We start from the raw sequence: 20150 nt of genomic DNA, 5'->3' as shown, positions 1-20150 counted from the left end.
ACCCCCTATAATTGACTTCAGCACCCCAGGTTGGGAAACGCTGGTTTAGATTGGTGTCCTCCTCATGAAGTGTATGTGTCTTACCTCACCATACATAACCTTACCATGCCTGCCACCGTGGTGAAGTATAGAGACTGCATCTCCCTCAAGGGGATAGACAGACCCTGCAGAGGACCACTAAGGGTGAACTGGACATGAAAGCAGTGGGGATAGATCGGTAATCTGCTTGGGAGTTTGTCATGAAGGATCGAAGGGGTTAGGATGTTGGTTTTTATTGATGAGGTGAAGGTATTGTGGGATACCCATGTAAGGTTGGTAGGCCTGTGTGAGAATGTTTGAAGTGTCTTTCTGGGAAATGTGTTGAACAGCGGGGCATTCACGGTGGTATTCTTAAAAAAATTCTTTCCCTTTAAAGGATTTATATAAGGAAAGAATTATTTTAAGAATACCATCGTAAGATTCTTACAGTGGTATTCTTAAGAAAAAATCTTTCCCTTCCAAGGATTTATATATAAGATATATATAAGGAAAAATTTATACAAGGAAAGATTTTTTAAGAATACCACCGTAAGTATGTCACTGGTACAAAGCCAAAGCCCTGCTTTTATGGATAATTAATTTTACTTATACTCTTATACGGAATATTACATTTTTTCTGTTACTTAACTTTTTTATTTTACAATGACTTCTTTTAACTTTTTCAATTCTTTTAATTTCCCTTTCTTTGATATATCGTAACAGTCTCTCCGTACATTATTCATTGCCTTGCACTCCGATTTTATTTATATTCTCCAAAAAAAGTTGTCAGAAAATGAGAATTATGTATAGGAGGGACCCGCCGTTATTCGAGAACAGAAAATGGAGGGGTACTGGAAGGACTGGAAGGTGTGGAAGGACATTGACCGTCGCCTCTACGTTGTCCCCGGGACATCGTGATTGCGGGGGAGAGGGGGAGGGGGGGAGGGGGGAGGAGGCACGCGGATCCCAAGAGAAAACGGTGAATGGGAGGGAGGGAGGGAGGGAGGAAGGGGGAGCCGGGGTTTGGGGAGCGATGCCTCAGTTCGATGATAACGAATGATTCATTTAAGATATAGAACACAGACGAAAGGGAAATGGGAGGAGGTATTTTGGTGTCGGGTTGGAATGATGGGTAAACGTGATGTGTACCTCTTTCCCGCGAGGTAGCGGAGGTAGCTCCTGGGCCTAAGAGCCAGGGGTTGATGACCTTTACCTGAAAGAAATCGCCGGCCTGGAGGCGACGTCGACGTTGTAGATAGATACATAGATAGACTTTAGATTCTCTATCTATCTGTCTATATCTGTCTTTCTCTCACTATCTTTCTCTATCCTTCTCTCTCTCTATCTTTCTGTCTCTCTCTCTATCTTTATCTATATCTCTCAAGCATACACACATACACACACACACACACACACACACACACACACACACACACACACACACACACACACACACAGATCGGTCATACGAGCTCTGAGCTCTCTTCCGGGAGGGAAATAGCTGTCGATCACGAGTCCAACACGTAATCCAAAGACCAAGGTGAATCACACACACACACAAAGTCGCTCTACTGCACAGCTGATGATAGTATCAACAGGAGTGCTGACCATCCTAGGAACGGGAATGTGTGGCGAGGAGGCCAAGCGGATTTGACCCTTCGGGAGTGGGGACGGAAGGTCGAAGATGGCTATTACCGAGTTAATGGTACAGAAGATTGACCACACTCTGATCGAAGGATCTCGGGAGACCTTTTGGGCCTTAAGGTCCATTCGCAGTCCCTGAAGCCCGGGATCGATTCCCAATGGCTACCAGTGACTGCCACTTGCCCGTGCTACCCGAGCACCGAAGTAGAGGTAATAGTCTTTGTAAATTGGAAGTTGAAGCTCTTTGGAATCTGTAAACAACGAGACGGACTTGTAAACTGTTGGGAGTTGGGGGGAGGGGGACGTGAGAGAGAGAGAGAGAGAGCGGGGAAGAGAGAGGAGAAGTTACAGACGTATGGAAAGGAGCTGGGAAATAAAGATTGAAGAATGGAACAGGGTTGAAATGGAATAGGAATAGGCACAAGGAAGGAACGGAATGGGAATTGTCAGGAATGCGGTAAGGGAAGGCAGATGGGGGGCAATAGATGGGAAAGACACGGGTAGATGTAGTAAGTGAACTGGAACGGGATAATAATACACTGGAAGAGGGGTTTTGGGAAATGGACCAAGCTGGAAAAAGTCTGCGTGGAAATGGAAAGGGGATTTTGGGATGGAACAGGCTGGAAGAAGCATAGGATTTTTTTTTTTTTTTTTTTTTTTTTTTTTTTTATTATCTCTTGCCGTTCATCCTTCTTCCGTTCTTCTGACCTTCCTTCCATCCTCTACTTCTCAAAAGAAAAAAAAAAAAAAAAAAATAATAATAATAATAATAATAATAATAATCTTCCCGTGTCTTTACTCTTCTTTTCATTTCCTCCCTCGTCCTCTCTCTTTCTCCGTAACCTTCCTTTCTTTAATCTTTTCTTCATTTTCTTAATCTACCCTCTTCCATTATGTCTTCTCCACTCCCCCCCTCCCCGCACGCGATGGTCCCCTCTCTCTCTTTCTCTCTCTCTCTCTTTCTCTCTCTCTCTCTCTCTCTCTCTCTCTCTCTCTCTCTCTCTCTCTCTCTCTCTCATCTCCTCTCTTTTACCTCTTTCTCTTTCCTTCGTTTATTCCTCCTCTCTCTCTCTCTCTCTTTCTCTCTCTCTCTCTCTCTCTCTCTCTCTCTCTCTCTCTCTCTCTCGTATTTCTCTCCCTCTCCTCTTTGCTGTGATCCTTCTCTCTTCTCCTCCATTCCTTTCTCTTCTCTTCTTAATTATTTTCCCTTGCTTCTTCATTCCCTCTTTCTATTCGTTTATCCTCCCCACTCCTTTAATATTCTTCATCCCAATTCTCTCTTTCCTTCCCTTCTTTCCTTCTCCATTTATTTCTTCCTCCTCCTCCTTCTCTTCCTCCCCCTTCTTCCTCTTCGTCCTTCTTCCTCCATTTCCTTCTTCCTCCATTTCCTTCTTCCTCTTCGTCAGTCCTTCTTCCTTCCTAAATTTCCTTCTTCTTCCTCCTCTTGCTCTTCCTCCCCTTCTTCCTCTTCCTCCTTCTTCCTTCCTCCAATTCCTTCTTCTTCCTCCTCCTCCTCCTGCTCTTCCTCCCCCTTCTTCCTCTTCGTCTTTCTTCCTCTTCGTCTTTCTTCCTTCCTCCATTTCCTTCTTCTTCCTCCTGCTCTTCCTCCCCTTCTTCCTCTTCGCCAGCCCTTCTTCCTTCCTCAATTTCCATTTTCTTCTTCTTCCTCCTCCTGATCTTCCTCCCCCTTCTTCCTCTTCGTGCTTCTTCCTTCCTTCCTTTTCCCCATTTCGTTGGATCCTTACAGCCCCTCGTGGTCAGTCATCCTTTCCTGTCTCTATTATTGTAATTACACTCTACGTCATTCTGTGTCACTCTGAGTCTCGTGCTGATTCGTTAGAACGGTCTGATTCCAGCTTCGATCGAAGTCCCTGAACTGGATGAATCTTTTTTCCAGTTTGATTTATTCTTATTCGTCTGTCGAGTCTGGAACGACGTTTTGGGTTGTATGCATGTATTTACATAGTTGTATCTTACGGGAAAGGGAGCTATGCTCGTGGTGTCCCGTCTTTGTGTCTCGCAGAGCCTAGTTTGCTCTTAAATTCATGTATAGTTTTTGCACACACTATTGTTTTATCCAGTTTGTTCCAGAGATCCACCGCTCTGTGTGTGTGTGTGTGTGTGTGTGTGTGTGTGTGTGTGTATGTGTGTGTGCCTAGTTGTACTTACGGAAAGGGGATCTATGCTCGTGGTGCCCCGTCTTTGTATCTCGCAGTGTCTAGTTTGCTCTTAAATTCGTGTATAGTTTTTGCACACACTATTGTTTCGTCCATTTTTTTTTTTTTTTTTTTTTTTTTTTTTAAGGTCTCTTCTGTACCAGGACCAGAACATCTGTGTGTGTGTGTGTGTGTGTGTGTGTGTGTGTGTGTGTGTGTGTGTGTGTGTGTGTGTGTGTGTGTGTGCGCGCGTACGCATGTGTATTTTTTAACGTTTATGATATGGCAAACCACTTTAGAACAAAGGCTACTAAGGAGACTGAGATGATGACGACAAAAATGAGTTCTTCATTCTAGATATTCTCTTTGTCCAAAAACTAATAACTTTTATTTAGTTGGAGGAGCGTCCCCTGTTTAGATTGAACGTGTTTGAGTTCGATTCCTAAACTTGTCTTATTTCCAGCCATGTAGTGTCCCTTCTCGATGTAGACGTGTTAATGAAAAGGTTCAGGTATTACACAACGTGATTATGTGTCGTTGCAACCACAGAGAAACTGTGGTCATAGAATTGATTTGGTTTTTGAAAAGAAATGTATGTTTGCAAAAGTCATGGTACTGCATTTGCAGTGGGGGATTATCTTGTGAATCATTCGGATCTTCTTCAGTAAAGTTCATGCATCATCGTCATCATCATCATCATCATCATCATCATCATCATAATCACCGTCATCATCATCATCATCGTCATCATCATCATCATCATCATCATCATCATCATCATCATCATCATCATCATCATCATCATCATCATCATCATCATCATCGTCATCATCATCATCGTCATCATCATCATCGTCACCATCATCGTCATCATCATCATCATCGTCATCATCATCGTCATCACTCATCGCCATCATCACCATCGTCATCCTCAGCCTCATCGTCGTCATCATCATCATCATCATCATCATCATCATCATCATCATTATCATCATCATCATCATCATCATCACCATCATCATCACAATCACCACCACCTCATGCATCTTCATGGTGACTTTTCTCATCGATATTCAATATCCACACCATTATCACCATCATCACTATCATCGTGCTCACCATCACCACAATCATCAACATCACAATCCCCACCACTTGTAACTTCTTCACATTCTTCTTCATAGTCGCCTTCGTGTCAACATCATTTCTCCCACATCCATCACCCTCTACTCCAACCTCCAGCTTTCGTGTTATCGTGATCCATCACTGCCCTGCTGCATCATCCACAACCATTACCGTCATCCACATCCATCTCCGTCATCCACATCCACCACATTATCCACATACACCATCATCCACATACACCACATCATCCACATACACCATCATCACCCACATCCACCACCATCATCCACATCCACCGCATCATCCACATACACCATCATCACCCACATCCACCACCATCGTCCACATCCACCACCATCATCCACATCCACCACCGTCATCCACATCCATCACCATCATCCACATCCACCACCATCATCCACATCCACCGCCATCATCCACATCCACCGCCGCCATCCACATCCATCACCGCCATCCACATCGACCACCGTCATCCACGTCCACCACCGTCATCCACATCCATCACCGTCATCCACATTCACCACCGTCATCCACATCCATCACCGTCATCCACATCCACCACCGTCATCTACATCCACCCCCAATCATCTACATCCACCACTGCCATCATCCACATCCACCATCATCATCCACATCCACCACCCAGCTGTTATCCTCAGCCTCCATTGGCAGAACACAACGGCCAGTACTCCACAAGTGTTTGGTCGCAACTGTTACCTCTATAATATTTTCTCTCGTTGAATATATATATATATATATATATATATATATATATATATATATATATTTTTTTTTTTTTTTTTTTATACTGCTACTCAACGGACCTCGTCTCCATGGGCCAAATTTAAGTCTTCCAACATAGTCTCGAACACCTACCAACACCATTTCGACAGTTAGTCAAGTTGTTTTCCGTCTCCCACTAGTCTCATCGTGGAGGTTTGTCGACTCCGTGACTACCACCACCACCACCAGCCCTCACGATGTCACCTAAGACTTCCACCAATTAGATTGTATAAGAGCCATATTTTCCTCCTCCTCCTCCTCTTCTTCTTCCTCTCCTTTTACCTTTTTTTTTTTTTTTTTCTAACCGTTCCTCCTCCATCTTCATCATCTCTTCTTACCGCCTCGGATATCTCCTCCCCTTCCTCGCGAAGGACTGCGTCATCACACTAATTCATATCACGCGATATGTTAATATTGAATTAATTTACACGAGAACAATGGCACGGAGTGCGCGGTTGTGGGGACCTTTTGGCCCGTAAGGTGGCTCCACATCTAGTCGCCTGAATAAACCCGGTCTGTGGTAGCTAGAATGAACGATTGAGTATATGAGTTTAAACTCGGCATTTCTCAACCTTTTTACCCTTGCGTAACCTTTAAAATAAGTCACGTCTCAAAGAACCCCTGCACAAAAAAAACACACGTATACCATATCTTTCTCATTTTATTTTCATCGTAATAATGGGTTAGATAGGATGATATCTGTATTACATTATTACAATAACCAAGAATATGTCGTGCGCGTTTGATTATATTACGTATATGAAATTAGATATAAAATCAAAAGTGCATTAGCTTATCTCGCTTGTTCTCGCGGAACCCTTAGGGACCTTTTGCGGAACCTTAGGGTTCCGGGGAACCTTAAGGTTGAAAAACGCTGAGTTAGAGCAAGAGGATTAAAGGGTACCAAAGATAACGGTTAACTGTTGTAATCTTGAAATATTATTGCGGTGACGTATCCTCAAATGAAAAGGGAATGTGTGACTCTTCATAATAAAATCCCAAAACTGGCTTCATTGTATCAAAGTGCCTAAGGATCTTCTTCTCTCTCTCTCTCTCTCTCTCTATCTCTCTCTCTCTCTCTCTCTCTCTCTCTCTCTCTCTCTCTCTCTCTCTCTCTCTCTCTCTCTCTCTCTCTCTCTCTCTCTCCAAAATAATGAAAGGCTCCTCATCGTGCCAAAGGATTTTTTTTCCAAGATAATGTGGGACTCTATCGTACCAAAATTCCCAAGAGCTTCTTCTTTTTTTTTTTTTTTATCCTGTCAGAGCCTTGATTGGGTTCACGACTTCAACGTTTGACATCGTTTTTACTGAACAATGTTTACATATCACACATCAAAGACCCGACATTGAAAATGAACAAAAAGACATGTTTAGCAGCAAACTCAGGCTTTGCTCAACAAAAGAGAACAAATCACAGTTTTCAAAGTTCTTGAGAACCGTATTCGACAGCGCTTTCACAATATTTTCCCCAGTAATCAAGAAAACATAGACACTACAAACGATACAAATCAAAACACTAAGACTGATAACACACACAAAATGCACGCTAATAGGACATTTGCACACACAAACCACAATACTTCTCATTGAACATCGCATGAAAATGATTGGTATACATTTCATTGCAAGAGCCTTGAACCCAAATCATGCATCACATTGCATCACACAAACACAATCAACTGAACGCAAAAAGAAAGCTACATGAGCTGCATATTACTCAATCATCTACAATATCCTACCACCAGCACCAACCACGCAGCACATCCATTCAAAAATTTGTTCGTACTCAGATCATAAAACAAGCACTTGAGAACGACCACTAGGCCCTCTACTTCATGAAACCGCTCCATACATTAGCCTCACAATAAAACCTCTCCCAAGAGAAGCAAGAAAGGCGTTAGTATGACTACGTTTGGGTCACCAGCCAGCACTAAAACGATACAAACACAGAATAGTCCTGGCAAAAAAAAAAAAAAAAAGTAACCATCCCATGAAAGATACCAAACACATCCAATACTCAAATAACACAATATTTCTCCCTTCAGTGACTTATTGACCAGTCCATTGGCTGTTGCCGGTTGCCTAGGGACCGTGGGTCCTGCAAGAGAGATTTGGGGCATTGGGTTGATTGATTGACTCTGTACCATGTGTCTTAACTGTCTTCATCAATTTCTAACTCGACCAGCATCGCAATTATCACGTCATCACCATCAACACCACTGCCACAATTCATCACCATCCTCCTCTCCGCCTATTTCAGTCACCACCTTTACCAACAACACCACTATATCATCAACAGCACCAAAATTGCCACCACTATCGTCGCCACAATCACCATCGTCATCAGTCATCACCATCCTCCTCTCCGCCTATTTCAGTCACCACCTTTACCAACAACACCACTACATCATCAACACCACCAAAATTTCCACCACTATCGTCACCACAATCACCATCGTCATCAGTCATCACCATCCTCCTCTCCGCCTATTTCAGTCACCACCTTTACCAACAACACCACTATATCAACACCAAAATTGCCACCACTATCGTCACCACAATCACCAGTCATCACCAATATGCCCCCACCGTCACGGCCAAGACAACAATTTTCACAACGATTTCACATCATACGATCTTAATCATCACCACCACATCACCACCACCACCACGTAGAGCAGCAGCATTAACCCCGACGGAGTCGAAATCTTCAGGATTTATAAGCCATTGCTGCATCGACTGTGATATCGAAATCGAGCCAATGCATCTCGGGTCCCGCAGCCGTTATTTGGGGGAAACGGGCTGATAGACCGTTGCGTCGTCGATTTTCAAAAGCGCTTTTGGCGGGATGGTCCCCCTCCCCTCCCCTCCCCCACCCCTGCCCGCTCGCGGCGCGCTCGCGAACCGCAAATCTCGTTTGAGCATTGCATGATGTCCGTGTGAGTATACACACGTACACACACGTGCACACAAAATACAAATGCGTACACGGACAGAAGAATAGGTGCTCGAGGCTTTAGCAACATGAACCAGGTCATCGGTACATCTCTTCTGTCTGTTTATTTGTCCATTTATTTGCTTGTTTATTTTTGCCTTTAATGGTGATGTAGCCTTCGCGTATTCTCTTTTGAAAAATGTGTTCGCGACCGTTCCAAAACTGTTTTTCGTGAGCATGTGCGGTCAAGAAGACAATACTGGCTATAAAGAACGACAGACCTCTTGGTAACACCAATATCTATGACGGTGATTTCGGTGAAACATAGTACAAGAGGATTCTAAAGTTCGTAGATCTTTAACACCAGTATCGTTCTTCTCGGCATGATGGTGATGGTGATAGAGTTGATGATGGTGATAACAGATGATCGAGTTGAGGTTGGTGAAATTCAATTTATTTCCAAAATCTTGAAGGCTGTTGTCCAAATGGTCGTTTGCGTCTTGTTCATACGATGCAATCTTACTAAAGCTTTCCTCCAGTCATTACCTTCGTAATAACACAAATTCCCTCACCTCACCTCTCCCAACAAACCACTACCATAGTCAAAGTGAATATCAACAAAAACAAGAACAGCAAAAAGTAAGAACAACTACCACCACCTCGTCCACTCCTCCTCCTCCTCTTCCTCGTCTTCTTGTTCCTCTTCTTCCGCTTCTTCCTTATTTTCCTCATCTTCCTCGTCTTTCTCTTTTTCCTATTCCTCCTCTTCTTTTTCTTCCTCTTCTTCCTCTTCCTTTCTTCCTCTTCCTTTCTTCCTCTTCCTTTCTTCCTCTTCCTTTCTTCCTCGTCTTCCTCTTCCTCATTCTCTTCCTCTTCCTTCTCCTTCACCTCCTTTACCTCTTCCTCCTTCTTCTCCTCCTCCTTCTACTTTCCTCCTACTCTCCCTCCTCCTCCTCCTCCTCCTCCTCCTCCTCCTCCTCTTCCTTTTCATCTTTCTAGTCTTCTTCACTAGTTGATGATCCTTCATTGTGTTCGCTGAGCACTTGGGCGGAGAATGATTGTAAAACGTCACCATTTAAAAGAATGTCATAAAAACATCTAAATAAAACTATCGGACACCAGGAGCAAAAGATTGGTTACAAGGATGTCACAAAATTAAGACAAAGTGAAAAAGTGAGTTTCAGAACCGAAAAAAAAAAAATATATTGAAATGTGTATTGAATATTTTATAGTAGACTGGTGCAGGCGTGGGTAGAAACCAGATAAAAAATTAAAACCGACCTTGACGACCCGACGTCTGAGGTTTTACAGCTCGCTACTCTGTTGTAGTGTAAGAATTTGGTGTGTGTGTGTAGTTTACCTTACTGCATTTACCAGTAACTACATTTACCTGTGCTAGCAGGGTCCCGTCTCTTTATCGTCTTCCTTTAGACTTAACTTTGAATTATTCCATTTTTGTTATTCGACTTTCTAAAGATTTTTTCCACAGGGTGCGTTCGTTCCTGCTATCGTGTATGTATGTATGTATCTATGCATGCATACGTATCTATGTATGCATATGTGTATGCTATCATGCGTGTGTTCTTAGCTCTCCAGGCGGGCGATGGTGCATTTTAATCCAAGTAATGAATTCAATCGAGAAGCTGGCTGCCATAAATATAACCGGTAGGTACGGGGAGGCCATAGGTTCAGTTTTAAATCTGTATTAAGTATGCACGCCTCTCAGTTAAATGGATTCATAATCTGAGGATCATTAACTCGACGTCCCTCTTTCTTTTTGCGTTATATTCTATATCCATGTGCGATTGGTACGTGGGAACTGAGGTTGGTTATTCACGTTTTCTCTTTTCATTGATCACGTGTATGGATAAAATGCACGACGTGGGAGTTTTTGCATTTATTAATTTTATTTATTTATTTATCTTTTATTTATTTATTTATCTTTATTTCTTTATTTTTATTTATTTATCTTTATTTATTTATTTATTTTGAATGTGGATATAGTCAAACGTCTTCTTTCCTCTCTTCCCCCACCCCCTCTCGCTCTCCCTGACTCAGGGTAACACGGAATCACGTCTGGCAAAATGACATTATTGTCACGCAACCTCTTAACCGTGAATTTTGTTTCTCTTAATCTGAATAAAACTGACTGGTTGCATCCTGAGTGTAATAAAAATGTACATCATAAAATGCAGTGTAACAGTTAAACGAGACGAATTTAACAATTTGAGTAAGGATTTTTCTTCTCGGGACAGTAGTAGCTGAGTGAGGCAGCCAAAAAAAAAAAAAAAAAAAAAAAAAGTCTCGAGTACAATGCCCCCCCTCCCCCGCACCTCTCTCACCTGAATAAAATCGTCTGACGAACGGCAGACTACGTAGCATTGCGAAGTGGGTGAGAGGTTTGATTAATGTAGTGGTGTGTTTGTGACGCAAGTGACGTGGGAGTTGAGCGTCATGGACTTACCACAGGTTGCTAATAACATCAGGGCCACACAATCAGGGGTACCAACATTTCTGCTGCACACAATCAGGGGTACCAACCTCTCTGGCGCACATGATGATGCAGGTTGCATCAGGAAAGACATCGGACTTTCTCGCTTTCTCTCGTTGTGATTCACCATGGTCTTGGATCACGTGTTGAACTCGTGATCAACAGGTGTTTCCCTCCCGGAAGAGAGCTCAGTGCTTATATATGACCGATCTATGGGTAATGCTGTGACCTTACACACACACACACACACACACACACACACACACACACACACACACACACACACACACACACACCCCTAACTCCTCGCCCACGAAAGTTGGAGTAACAACCCGCAGCACAGCGATACTTAAATGATTTCATCCCTTGGCGGGATTCAAACCCTGACCGCCGTAGTGGCAGCCAGGAACTGTAACCACTGCGCCACGAGGTGTGTGTTTGTGTGATTAATTTTGGTCTTGGATCACGTGCTAGACTCGTGATAAACAGTTATCACCCTCCCCATGGAGAGATTGGAGGCCATATAGTCTGAACTCTTGAGTAATGCTGTGACCTCACACTACGTACTGATCCCTGAGCACAAGGGGGACAGTAACGGCCTGAAATATGGTGAATGTTTCCAAACCCTGTGCTGGGCTTGATCTCGGGTCTGCAACGGCACGAGCCCTCGATGCTAACCACTACACCAGCAAGCCTTGTGTGCGTGTATGTCTATCTCTTTAAGAAGCGGAAAAGCTCTAAAAACTCGAGAGGTTAAATGAAATTGTTTAACATCAGCTGTAACATAACCAGGTAAAGGATTTACCGAAAAAAAGTCGTCCATTTTTAGTACAAGGAACCCTTTACTAAATAAAAACATGTAACAACAGTAAAAAGGAAACTATTCAACTTCACTAAATTCAAGAAGTTTAAGAACATTGTGGAATTATATAGGAGATTCAGAAATGTGCATCTGGTCAAAATGTGCAAAATTTGAATAAACAGATTTACTTTGGAAGGAAGTGAACGACATGACGTCATGATTGGGTGGGGAGCGGAAGGAGGAATCTTATTGGCTGTCTGTCTAACTTCAGTTTCGGTTTTCAGAGTAATTATCGCAAACTAGGACATCGAAATAAAAGTTACTTCTTGCAGTGGTGGTCGATTTGATATATTTTGGGTTATAACCGGAAGTCAACGCCGCCGCATTTTGCTCTTATTTTTATGAAAAAGGAGTGATTTGACGTCAAAAATTCCCCTGTGAACTACATGACGTAGAAATGGCGCGCGTGTACGCGACATGACAATGAAAAAAGACATAACGCCAAAGAGAAATGGCGTGGAAATGATATAACAAAAAACATGACATACTATCGACATAATGCAGGAAGATTACGAATACGTGCGTATATCAGTTTTCTGTTCTTATTTCAATGACAGAAGAGGCTAAACTGGCCTACTGCCTTTCATCAAAGGTCTCTCCACATGTCACTTAGCTACTCTACTTCCATCCATCTATCCATCCATCCATTCATCCATACATCCACTGAACGTAGAAACGACAAAGCTCAGAAAGGACAGAAACTCGAAACCACCAAAGAAAAAAAAATATATATATATATATATATATATCGATAAAACACACCTCTCCAAGGAGGTCACTTTAAAAACAACAAAAACCAGGACAAGAATAAGGAAAAAGCCATAGACGGAGATAGGAACTGAGAAGGTTGTGGTTAAGCTGGTAACCCGGCCTGGGAACTTGCTGTGTGTGAATTCAAACTGGAACAAGTATATCACCCTGACGGTTAAAGCGTTTGTGTGTCATAATAACGGTTGTAACCGCCTTTCTGTCGAAGATTGTGCTGTTGCAACAGGTGCTGGACGTTTAATTTGTATACACAAAGCGGTGGTGAAGCTGGACAGCGTCAATGGAATATATATATATATATATATATATATATATATATATGTGTGTGTGTGTGTGTGTGTGTGTGTGTGTGTGTGTGTGTGTGTGCATGTGTGTATGTGTGTGTGTGTGTGTATTTGCAGTAATTCACAAGAACTCGTGAAAATAATTTGCAGGAAAAAACAACAACACGGGATTAAGGAACTTGTCCCTGAAGATGTCTTAAATAGACGAAAACGTTCGGACTAAGTTTCTAATTTCCCAGTGTTTTTTCTGCCAACATATATATACATACATATGTATATATAATGTATACATAGTTACAGAACGCGCGCGCACACACACACATGCGCACACACACACACACACACACACACACACACACACACACACACACACACACACACACACACCTGACTCCACGCTCCATCCCTGAAGGCAACTGCTCTTACCAAAGTGGCGCCCCCCCCCTCTCCATCCCCCTCCCCTCCTCCCCCTCCCCTCCTCACCACCGGTTCATAAAATGGCGAATATTAATAATTTTCCTTTGCAGTTTGCACGTTCACGAATTTTCCACTCCTGCCGTTTCCGTCGCGTTAAAGATTTATCGTGGTATTTTGTAGTGTCGAGTGTACGGTATTTTTCATACCGGAATGAAAGAAGCCGGAAGAGTTACACTCTGTACATAATTTCCAAGAGCCGAGAAAATTCCAGCGTTAAAAAGATAATATAAAATTAGACGCTTTCAGAATTGTGACGATGTAGTGTCTATGCTCTGGGATTACTTGAACGTCACGGACGAAAGGAAATGTAAAATGGCCAGGACTGCACATTATATATGCATACACACACACATACACACACACACACACACACACACACACACACACACACACACACATATATATATATGTGTGTGTGAGCTGCTCTTTGTCTGATCTTTCTTACAAAACCTGTTCGATATGCGTGACCCTGCAGAGATTTTCTCTCTATTGACATAACTTTAGTAATCTTTAAGATTCTCAAGCCTATCCACTACGTCAAGTGTGTGTGTGTGTGTGTGTGTGTGTGTGTGTGTGTGTGTGTGTGTGTGTGTACACCTCAACTGGGGTATTGACTACATAGTAACATGCAGGAGGGACTTTTTACACACCCACGTCCCAGAGCCGCACGGCATTAATCTCTTTTAAAAATTTTGAAATATCTTACCTTAAAAGAATGATGATACACTTTACTGCTCCTGTCCCTCCTTTGTGCTGTCCCCTTGAACCTGTTATATACCACTTACATGACTCTACCTCTTCTTGATCCTCCTGTGGAAAGAGGAAGGAGAATCCTGAATCCTACCACCGTGATTCCATCCATGCATGTCGTAGAGGCTAAATGGGACGGAATGAGGGGATGAAGGATCCCCCACTCTTTACTTCTTTGTTTATTCATTTCTACCAGAAGTCAAGGCATAAAAGGGTCTGAGAGGAGAACTCCAGCCAGAATCCCGCTAATTGGGTCATTAATATGCGAGGATGTGGTACTGACGAGAATAAAAGCGAAGTGTTTGGTGATGTGCTTGGTGAGAAGATGTGTTAGCGCTGAATGAAACTAAATTGAAAGGGAAGGGTGGGTTTAAGTTAGGGAGTGTGGTGTGGCAGGGGTGATCAGGAAAGGCGAGGAAGGAAGGACTAGCATTGTTGGTAAATGGCGAGATAGGGAGATGCGTACAGAGTATATGAAAGTGTCTTAATGGGTGATTTTGACGAAGGGAAAATTGGGATGGTAGAGAGGAGCTCAGTGCTTACGGTCCTGGTAGCGAGAAAAGTGAAAAGGTATTTTTTTTTTTTTTTATATAATCAGTATGTAGTGTTTTGGGAGGAATATAGATGTAGTTTAGTGGTGTTAGGAGATTTCAATGCTAGAATTAGAAACGAGAAGTGTAGCGTCCCACAGAGTGCTAAGGAGAGTATAAGTGCATGACTCCTTTTGACTGCCTTTTTCTTAATTTACGGGTGAAACATTGTGTCATGTATTGGTATTTAAGATATATTTCAGTATGGATTCTATCTGTAATAATGTGTATCTTCTCCCTTAGAGAGTTTATGTTCGTCAGAAAGATTGAAAGTCTTGAGAAAAAATGTTACCAGTCTTTGGTGCCGTTCTTGCAATCCCCAAATTGGTGTTTTGTCCACAGTATCCTCAACTTTCTTACGAAGACCGACACGGTGGACGGTTCTGGGGGACGACGCAAAAGCAGATCAATTTCTTGGCCGAAGTTAAATGTCCGTTGCGTGATGAATGCTCGTGAAGGGTGTTAGGAGGCCAGGGAACCAGGAAAATATACTGTAATGGTATAAGAAATAGAGGTAGTAATGATAATCAATACATAAATAAGACCAGCATCGGACTTCTGAAGGGATTCAATGAATTTCCATTGGTTTTCAATTGTGTTTATTCGAATGTGAACCATTGGCGATGATTTGCTGCGAAAGGAAAGCGACGTGCAGCGTTTCTTTTGTTTGTCGTGGAACAAGCACGTCATAGATGTTGTTTGTTTAATACCCGTGTGCGGTGACTCCATCTCAACCTTAAACCCGTTCACTGTTAACTCCCTGTCAACTAAATCAAATCATCTGGCGGCAGCCAGAACTTAATATGTAAAGATCTCCACAGTTTTGAAAGGGTCAGTAGTTTATGGAACGACCAATCTGCTCGTCAAGTCTGAAGTTCTCTACCGATGCTTGGTTTCAAACCCAGGCCACTGAAACGAACGAGACCATAATTGTGTCGTGTTACCAACACATTATGTACTCTACACTCGGTGGCACAGTGGGTAGAGCGCTGAACTGGAAAGTAGAAGTGCTCCCAGTACCCAGTTCGAATCCTGCCCAGGGCCGAAATTATTTCGGTATCGCTGTGCCTCGGGTCGTTACTCTGACTCTCGTGGGGGGGGGAGTTGGGAGGGTGTGTGTGTGCAAGGTCATAGCATTACCCATAGATCGGACCTACGAGCTCTGAGCTCTCTTCCAGGAGGGAAATAGCTGTCGATCACGAGTCCAACACGTGATCCAAAGACCAAGTGAATACACTAATCACCGTGGTTCCCGCCTCCCTTGTGGTCAAGCGAAGGACTCGAACCCCCGCTCACACGTAACAAGTGACTCTTGATAGCGCAATGGTCATGTGGCACATGAAGTATATGGGGCGTTAGGAAGTCACAGAAGTATTCTAATGGGCCACACCAGTTTAACTGATAACTTTGTATACGCTGCTACAAACATTTGAGTTTCATCTGAAAAAGATGTAATATGTAAATAATGGAGCATGTATATTTTCGAATAACATCTGCGAGACCACAAAAGTGAATTAAAACCATTAGGTTTATATATATATATATATATATATTATATATATATATATATATATATAATATATGTATATATATATACTGTATATCAACCACAATTCACTTTAATTCTAAGCCATCCACATCGAGAAATTCGAGTAGGCATACATGCAGAAATTGATAAGTGGTACAGCTAAGGACTCGAAACTCCGCTAGCACGTAACTTAACTGATTGCTCCATCAAGATATAAATATAGTGTTGGTCACTATACTCTGTCCATTGAAACAGAGGGACCGATTGATGTAGGCTGACTGTGTATGTAATATGCGCACAGCAATTCATTATCAGTGATGGTACTTGCCAATACATCTTCAAGTGTTGTGACAGTCTGAAGCGAGGTGAGGAGATTACACCAGAAGCTGTTAGCTGTTCGTGAAATTGTCACTTTAGCTTCACGTCCTCAGTCTTGCGGTTACATTATAAGACACATTGGACGATTTAACACTGAAATGTAATCCTTCATGTTATTAATCTTCGCAAAGTATGGATTATCCTGTCATAGCCCAGGGTCATCTCTATTATGTCAATTAAGAACGCCTGAATAGAGTAATGAAAGAGGTTACTAGACAGTAATAGGTTATGTCTATTCAGGTGTCCGAGGTGACTAGTTCATTGGCGTTGTATGAGAGAAGCCAAATGCAGAGTATGGGATCCAGTGTATTTAACGTTTCGCCCAGCAGGGGTTCTTCTTCTTCTTCTTCTTCTTCTTCTTCTTCTTCTTCTTCTTCTTCTTCTTCTTCTTCTTCTTCTTCTTCTTCTTCTTCTTCTTTTTTCTTCTTTTTTCTTCTTCTTTTTTCTTCTTTTTTCTTCTTCTTTTTCTTCTTCTTTTTCTTCTTTTTCTTCTTTTTCTTCTTTTTCTTCTTCTTCTGCTTCTTTTTCTTCTTTTTTCTTCTTTTTTCTTTTTTTTTCTTCTTTCTTCTTCTTCTATCTTCTTTTTTCATCTTCTTTTTAAGCCCTGCTGGGCGAAACGTTAAATACATTGGATCCCATACTCTGCGTTTGGCCTCGCTCCTACAGTGCTCTTGCTGTCGTTGCTGCTTTTACTCATTACCTCACAGGCATCTGAACGCATTAATGTCTATGCACTGGGTGAAATATTCCAACATCGCACATGTGATTTAGAGGTCTTCAAGTAGACAAGGGTTTCAGATATTTAATAAAACAAAGTCTGTGCCAAGATGTAGACGTGTTTAGAACTATCTGTGGACTTGTTGTGGTATTTAGTGTCATGAGAATATAATATTGGATGTTTAGGATTGATTACTAAGGTGTTTGTGGATAATCATGGATATTATCTGTCGTGACGACTTTCTAGGATATCTCATTACTGCGATAAGATGTCGGTGAGTTAAGTTATTACAAGTTCTTACGAGTAGTTATGTTCTTTGATCTTGCAGAGAAGGGATTGAGTGAAACGAGGAAGGAACTAAATTAAATAAGATAAACACCAAACCTACGTTTAGAGAAATCTTAAGGAATATAATGTTACTTTGTCAGCATAAGAAAAAAAGATCAGAAGAGGTGAAATTATATCTAAAATAAATGGCTGAAGTAAAGATGAATGTGGGAGCTGATCCGGAAGAATCTGGTGACCTTGTAATATGTGGTTTCTGTGGGGAACCAGCTCGACAAAAAGTAGTTTGCTGTTTTTTCTTTTTTCCTAATGATGCCATTGCAAGGAGGAACGTTCAGGAATATCAGATAAACGTAGGGACATGCTAGGCAGTGACGACATTGTGTAGAAATGCAGTGAATGCTTCAAAAAGACACTACAAATATGTCAAGCTGAACAGACTGTAGAGGTTACAGGACACGATGGAGCTCGTTATTTCAACAACAGTGAATAACATAGGGTTCTAAATTACAAGTTAGACTAACAAATAAACAAGTAAATCATAATGTTAGGATGAAGAACCTGAACAAGTGTATTTTCTTCTTCTTCTTCTTCTTCTTCTTCTTTTTCTTTTCTTCTTTTCTTCTTCTTCTTCTTCTTCTTCTTCTTCTTCTTCTTCTTCTTCTTCTTCTTCTTCTTCTTCTTCTTCTTCTTCTTCTTCTTCTTCTTCTTCTTCTTCTTCTTCTTCTTCTTCTTCTTCTTCTTCTTCTTCTTCTTCTTCTTCTTCTTCTTTCCTTATTCACAAGTTTGTGTTATTCATCAGCCGTAGACGAATTGTACCGTAAGAGATGTTATAATATTTATAATATTTCATTGAGGATATCCGTTATCGGTCGTATTTGCAACCAGAGCGAAGAAGATACCACGTATGACCAAATAGAGAAACTACAAAATGTCGAACTTTGAAATGTGTCTCTAGTAGGCAGACCTCTCAAAGTTGTTACGGTTCCTCAGCTGAATAAAATTCCTTGCCGTTAGGCAGAGTAAAACTTATGAAGGAAAAGATTCACTGGAAGGAAAAATATTCACTGAAAAGGATGAATGTGTTCGTTTGCGTCCGTAGCAGTGGGGAATCCCCAGTCTTGATTAAAGGGTCATTGGCAAGCTGGCCAGCCTTTCAACGCTGTCCACGACGACCTGCAGCGAGCACAGGTGTTCTGTGTGCCTGTCGCTACGTGGTTCTTTTCAGCCGATGGAAATAAAAATATCGGCGTAGCGGAGGTGGGTTTAAAGGTTGCCTGCTCGCTATGTATATGCGATGATGGAAAAAAGAGAAGAACGTAGTCAGTAAACTTTTGGCGTGCAGGGATTCTGTCTCTCTGTATCTCTCTCTCTCACACACACACATACACACACACACACACACACACACACACACACACACACACACACACACACAAGCCGGAGAACCGGGGTTCGATTCCCCGGCCGGGCGGAGACAAGTTGGGTTTGTCTCCTTTCACGTGTAGCCCCTGTTCACCTAGCAGCGAGTAGGTACGGGACGTTAGTCAAGGAGTTGTGACCTTGCATTCCCGGTGTGTGGAGTGTGAGTGGTCTCAGACTTACCCAGAGATCTGCTAATAATGAGCTCTGAGCTCACTGCCGTAGGGTAGTGTCTGGCTGTCTCGAAAAGAGGCTGCTGCAGATCCGAGGTGAATACACACACACACAAACGAACTCAGGCAACTGTGAAAATCTCCAATTGTATTGTAATTCTATTTTTCCTGATAACATCCTTTAACGGGACACGACGCGCGACATGACGTCACAGTGATAGTCCTGTCGATTACAACAATGAAAATATTTTGTTTCACGGCGAAAATAATAATAATAATAATAACCTAAGCAATCTCCGATATGTTAAGAGTTCTTTCATCGTCAAGTGTCAAAATATTATGATATTGTTTGGATCAAATTATTTTAGAATTGAGAAATTAACCTTTGTCATTTTGTCGTTATTCGAATGCAACGAAGACGACTTGGGTTTTATATCCGTGTATGTCTTCAACAATAACAATGATCGGTTTTTTTTTTTAATATATATTTGATATATATTGTATTATATATTTTTGTACACTATATTTTCTAGAAGCCTATGCCTATAATATTAATCTTTTTTATAAGTATAGCCTCTGCAATTGTACTTTTAGCTTTTAGTCACATTAAATAAAATTATTTACGAAGGTTGCAAATTAAAAGAAAGAATTAAACTCGGTCTCGTAATTACTTGATTATATACTTGGCTTGTTTGGACTGAGATCCAAAACTGTGTTCCATTAATTCTCACGGTCGGAATGA

The sequence above is a fragment of the Oratosquilla oratoria genome, chromosome 43, assembly GCF_046742065.1.
Source record: "Oratosquilla oratoria isolate Oo_2021 chromosome 43, ASM4674206v1, whole genome shotgun sequence".
In the NCBI taxonomy this organism is placed as follows: Eukaryota; Metazoa; Arthropoda; class Malacostraca; order Stomatopoda; family Squillidae; genus Oratosquilla; species Oratosquilla oratoria.
Note: the sequence above shows the minus strand (reverse complement) of the source record.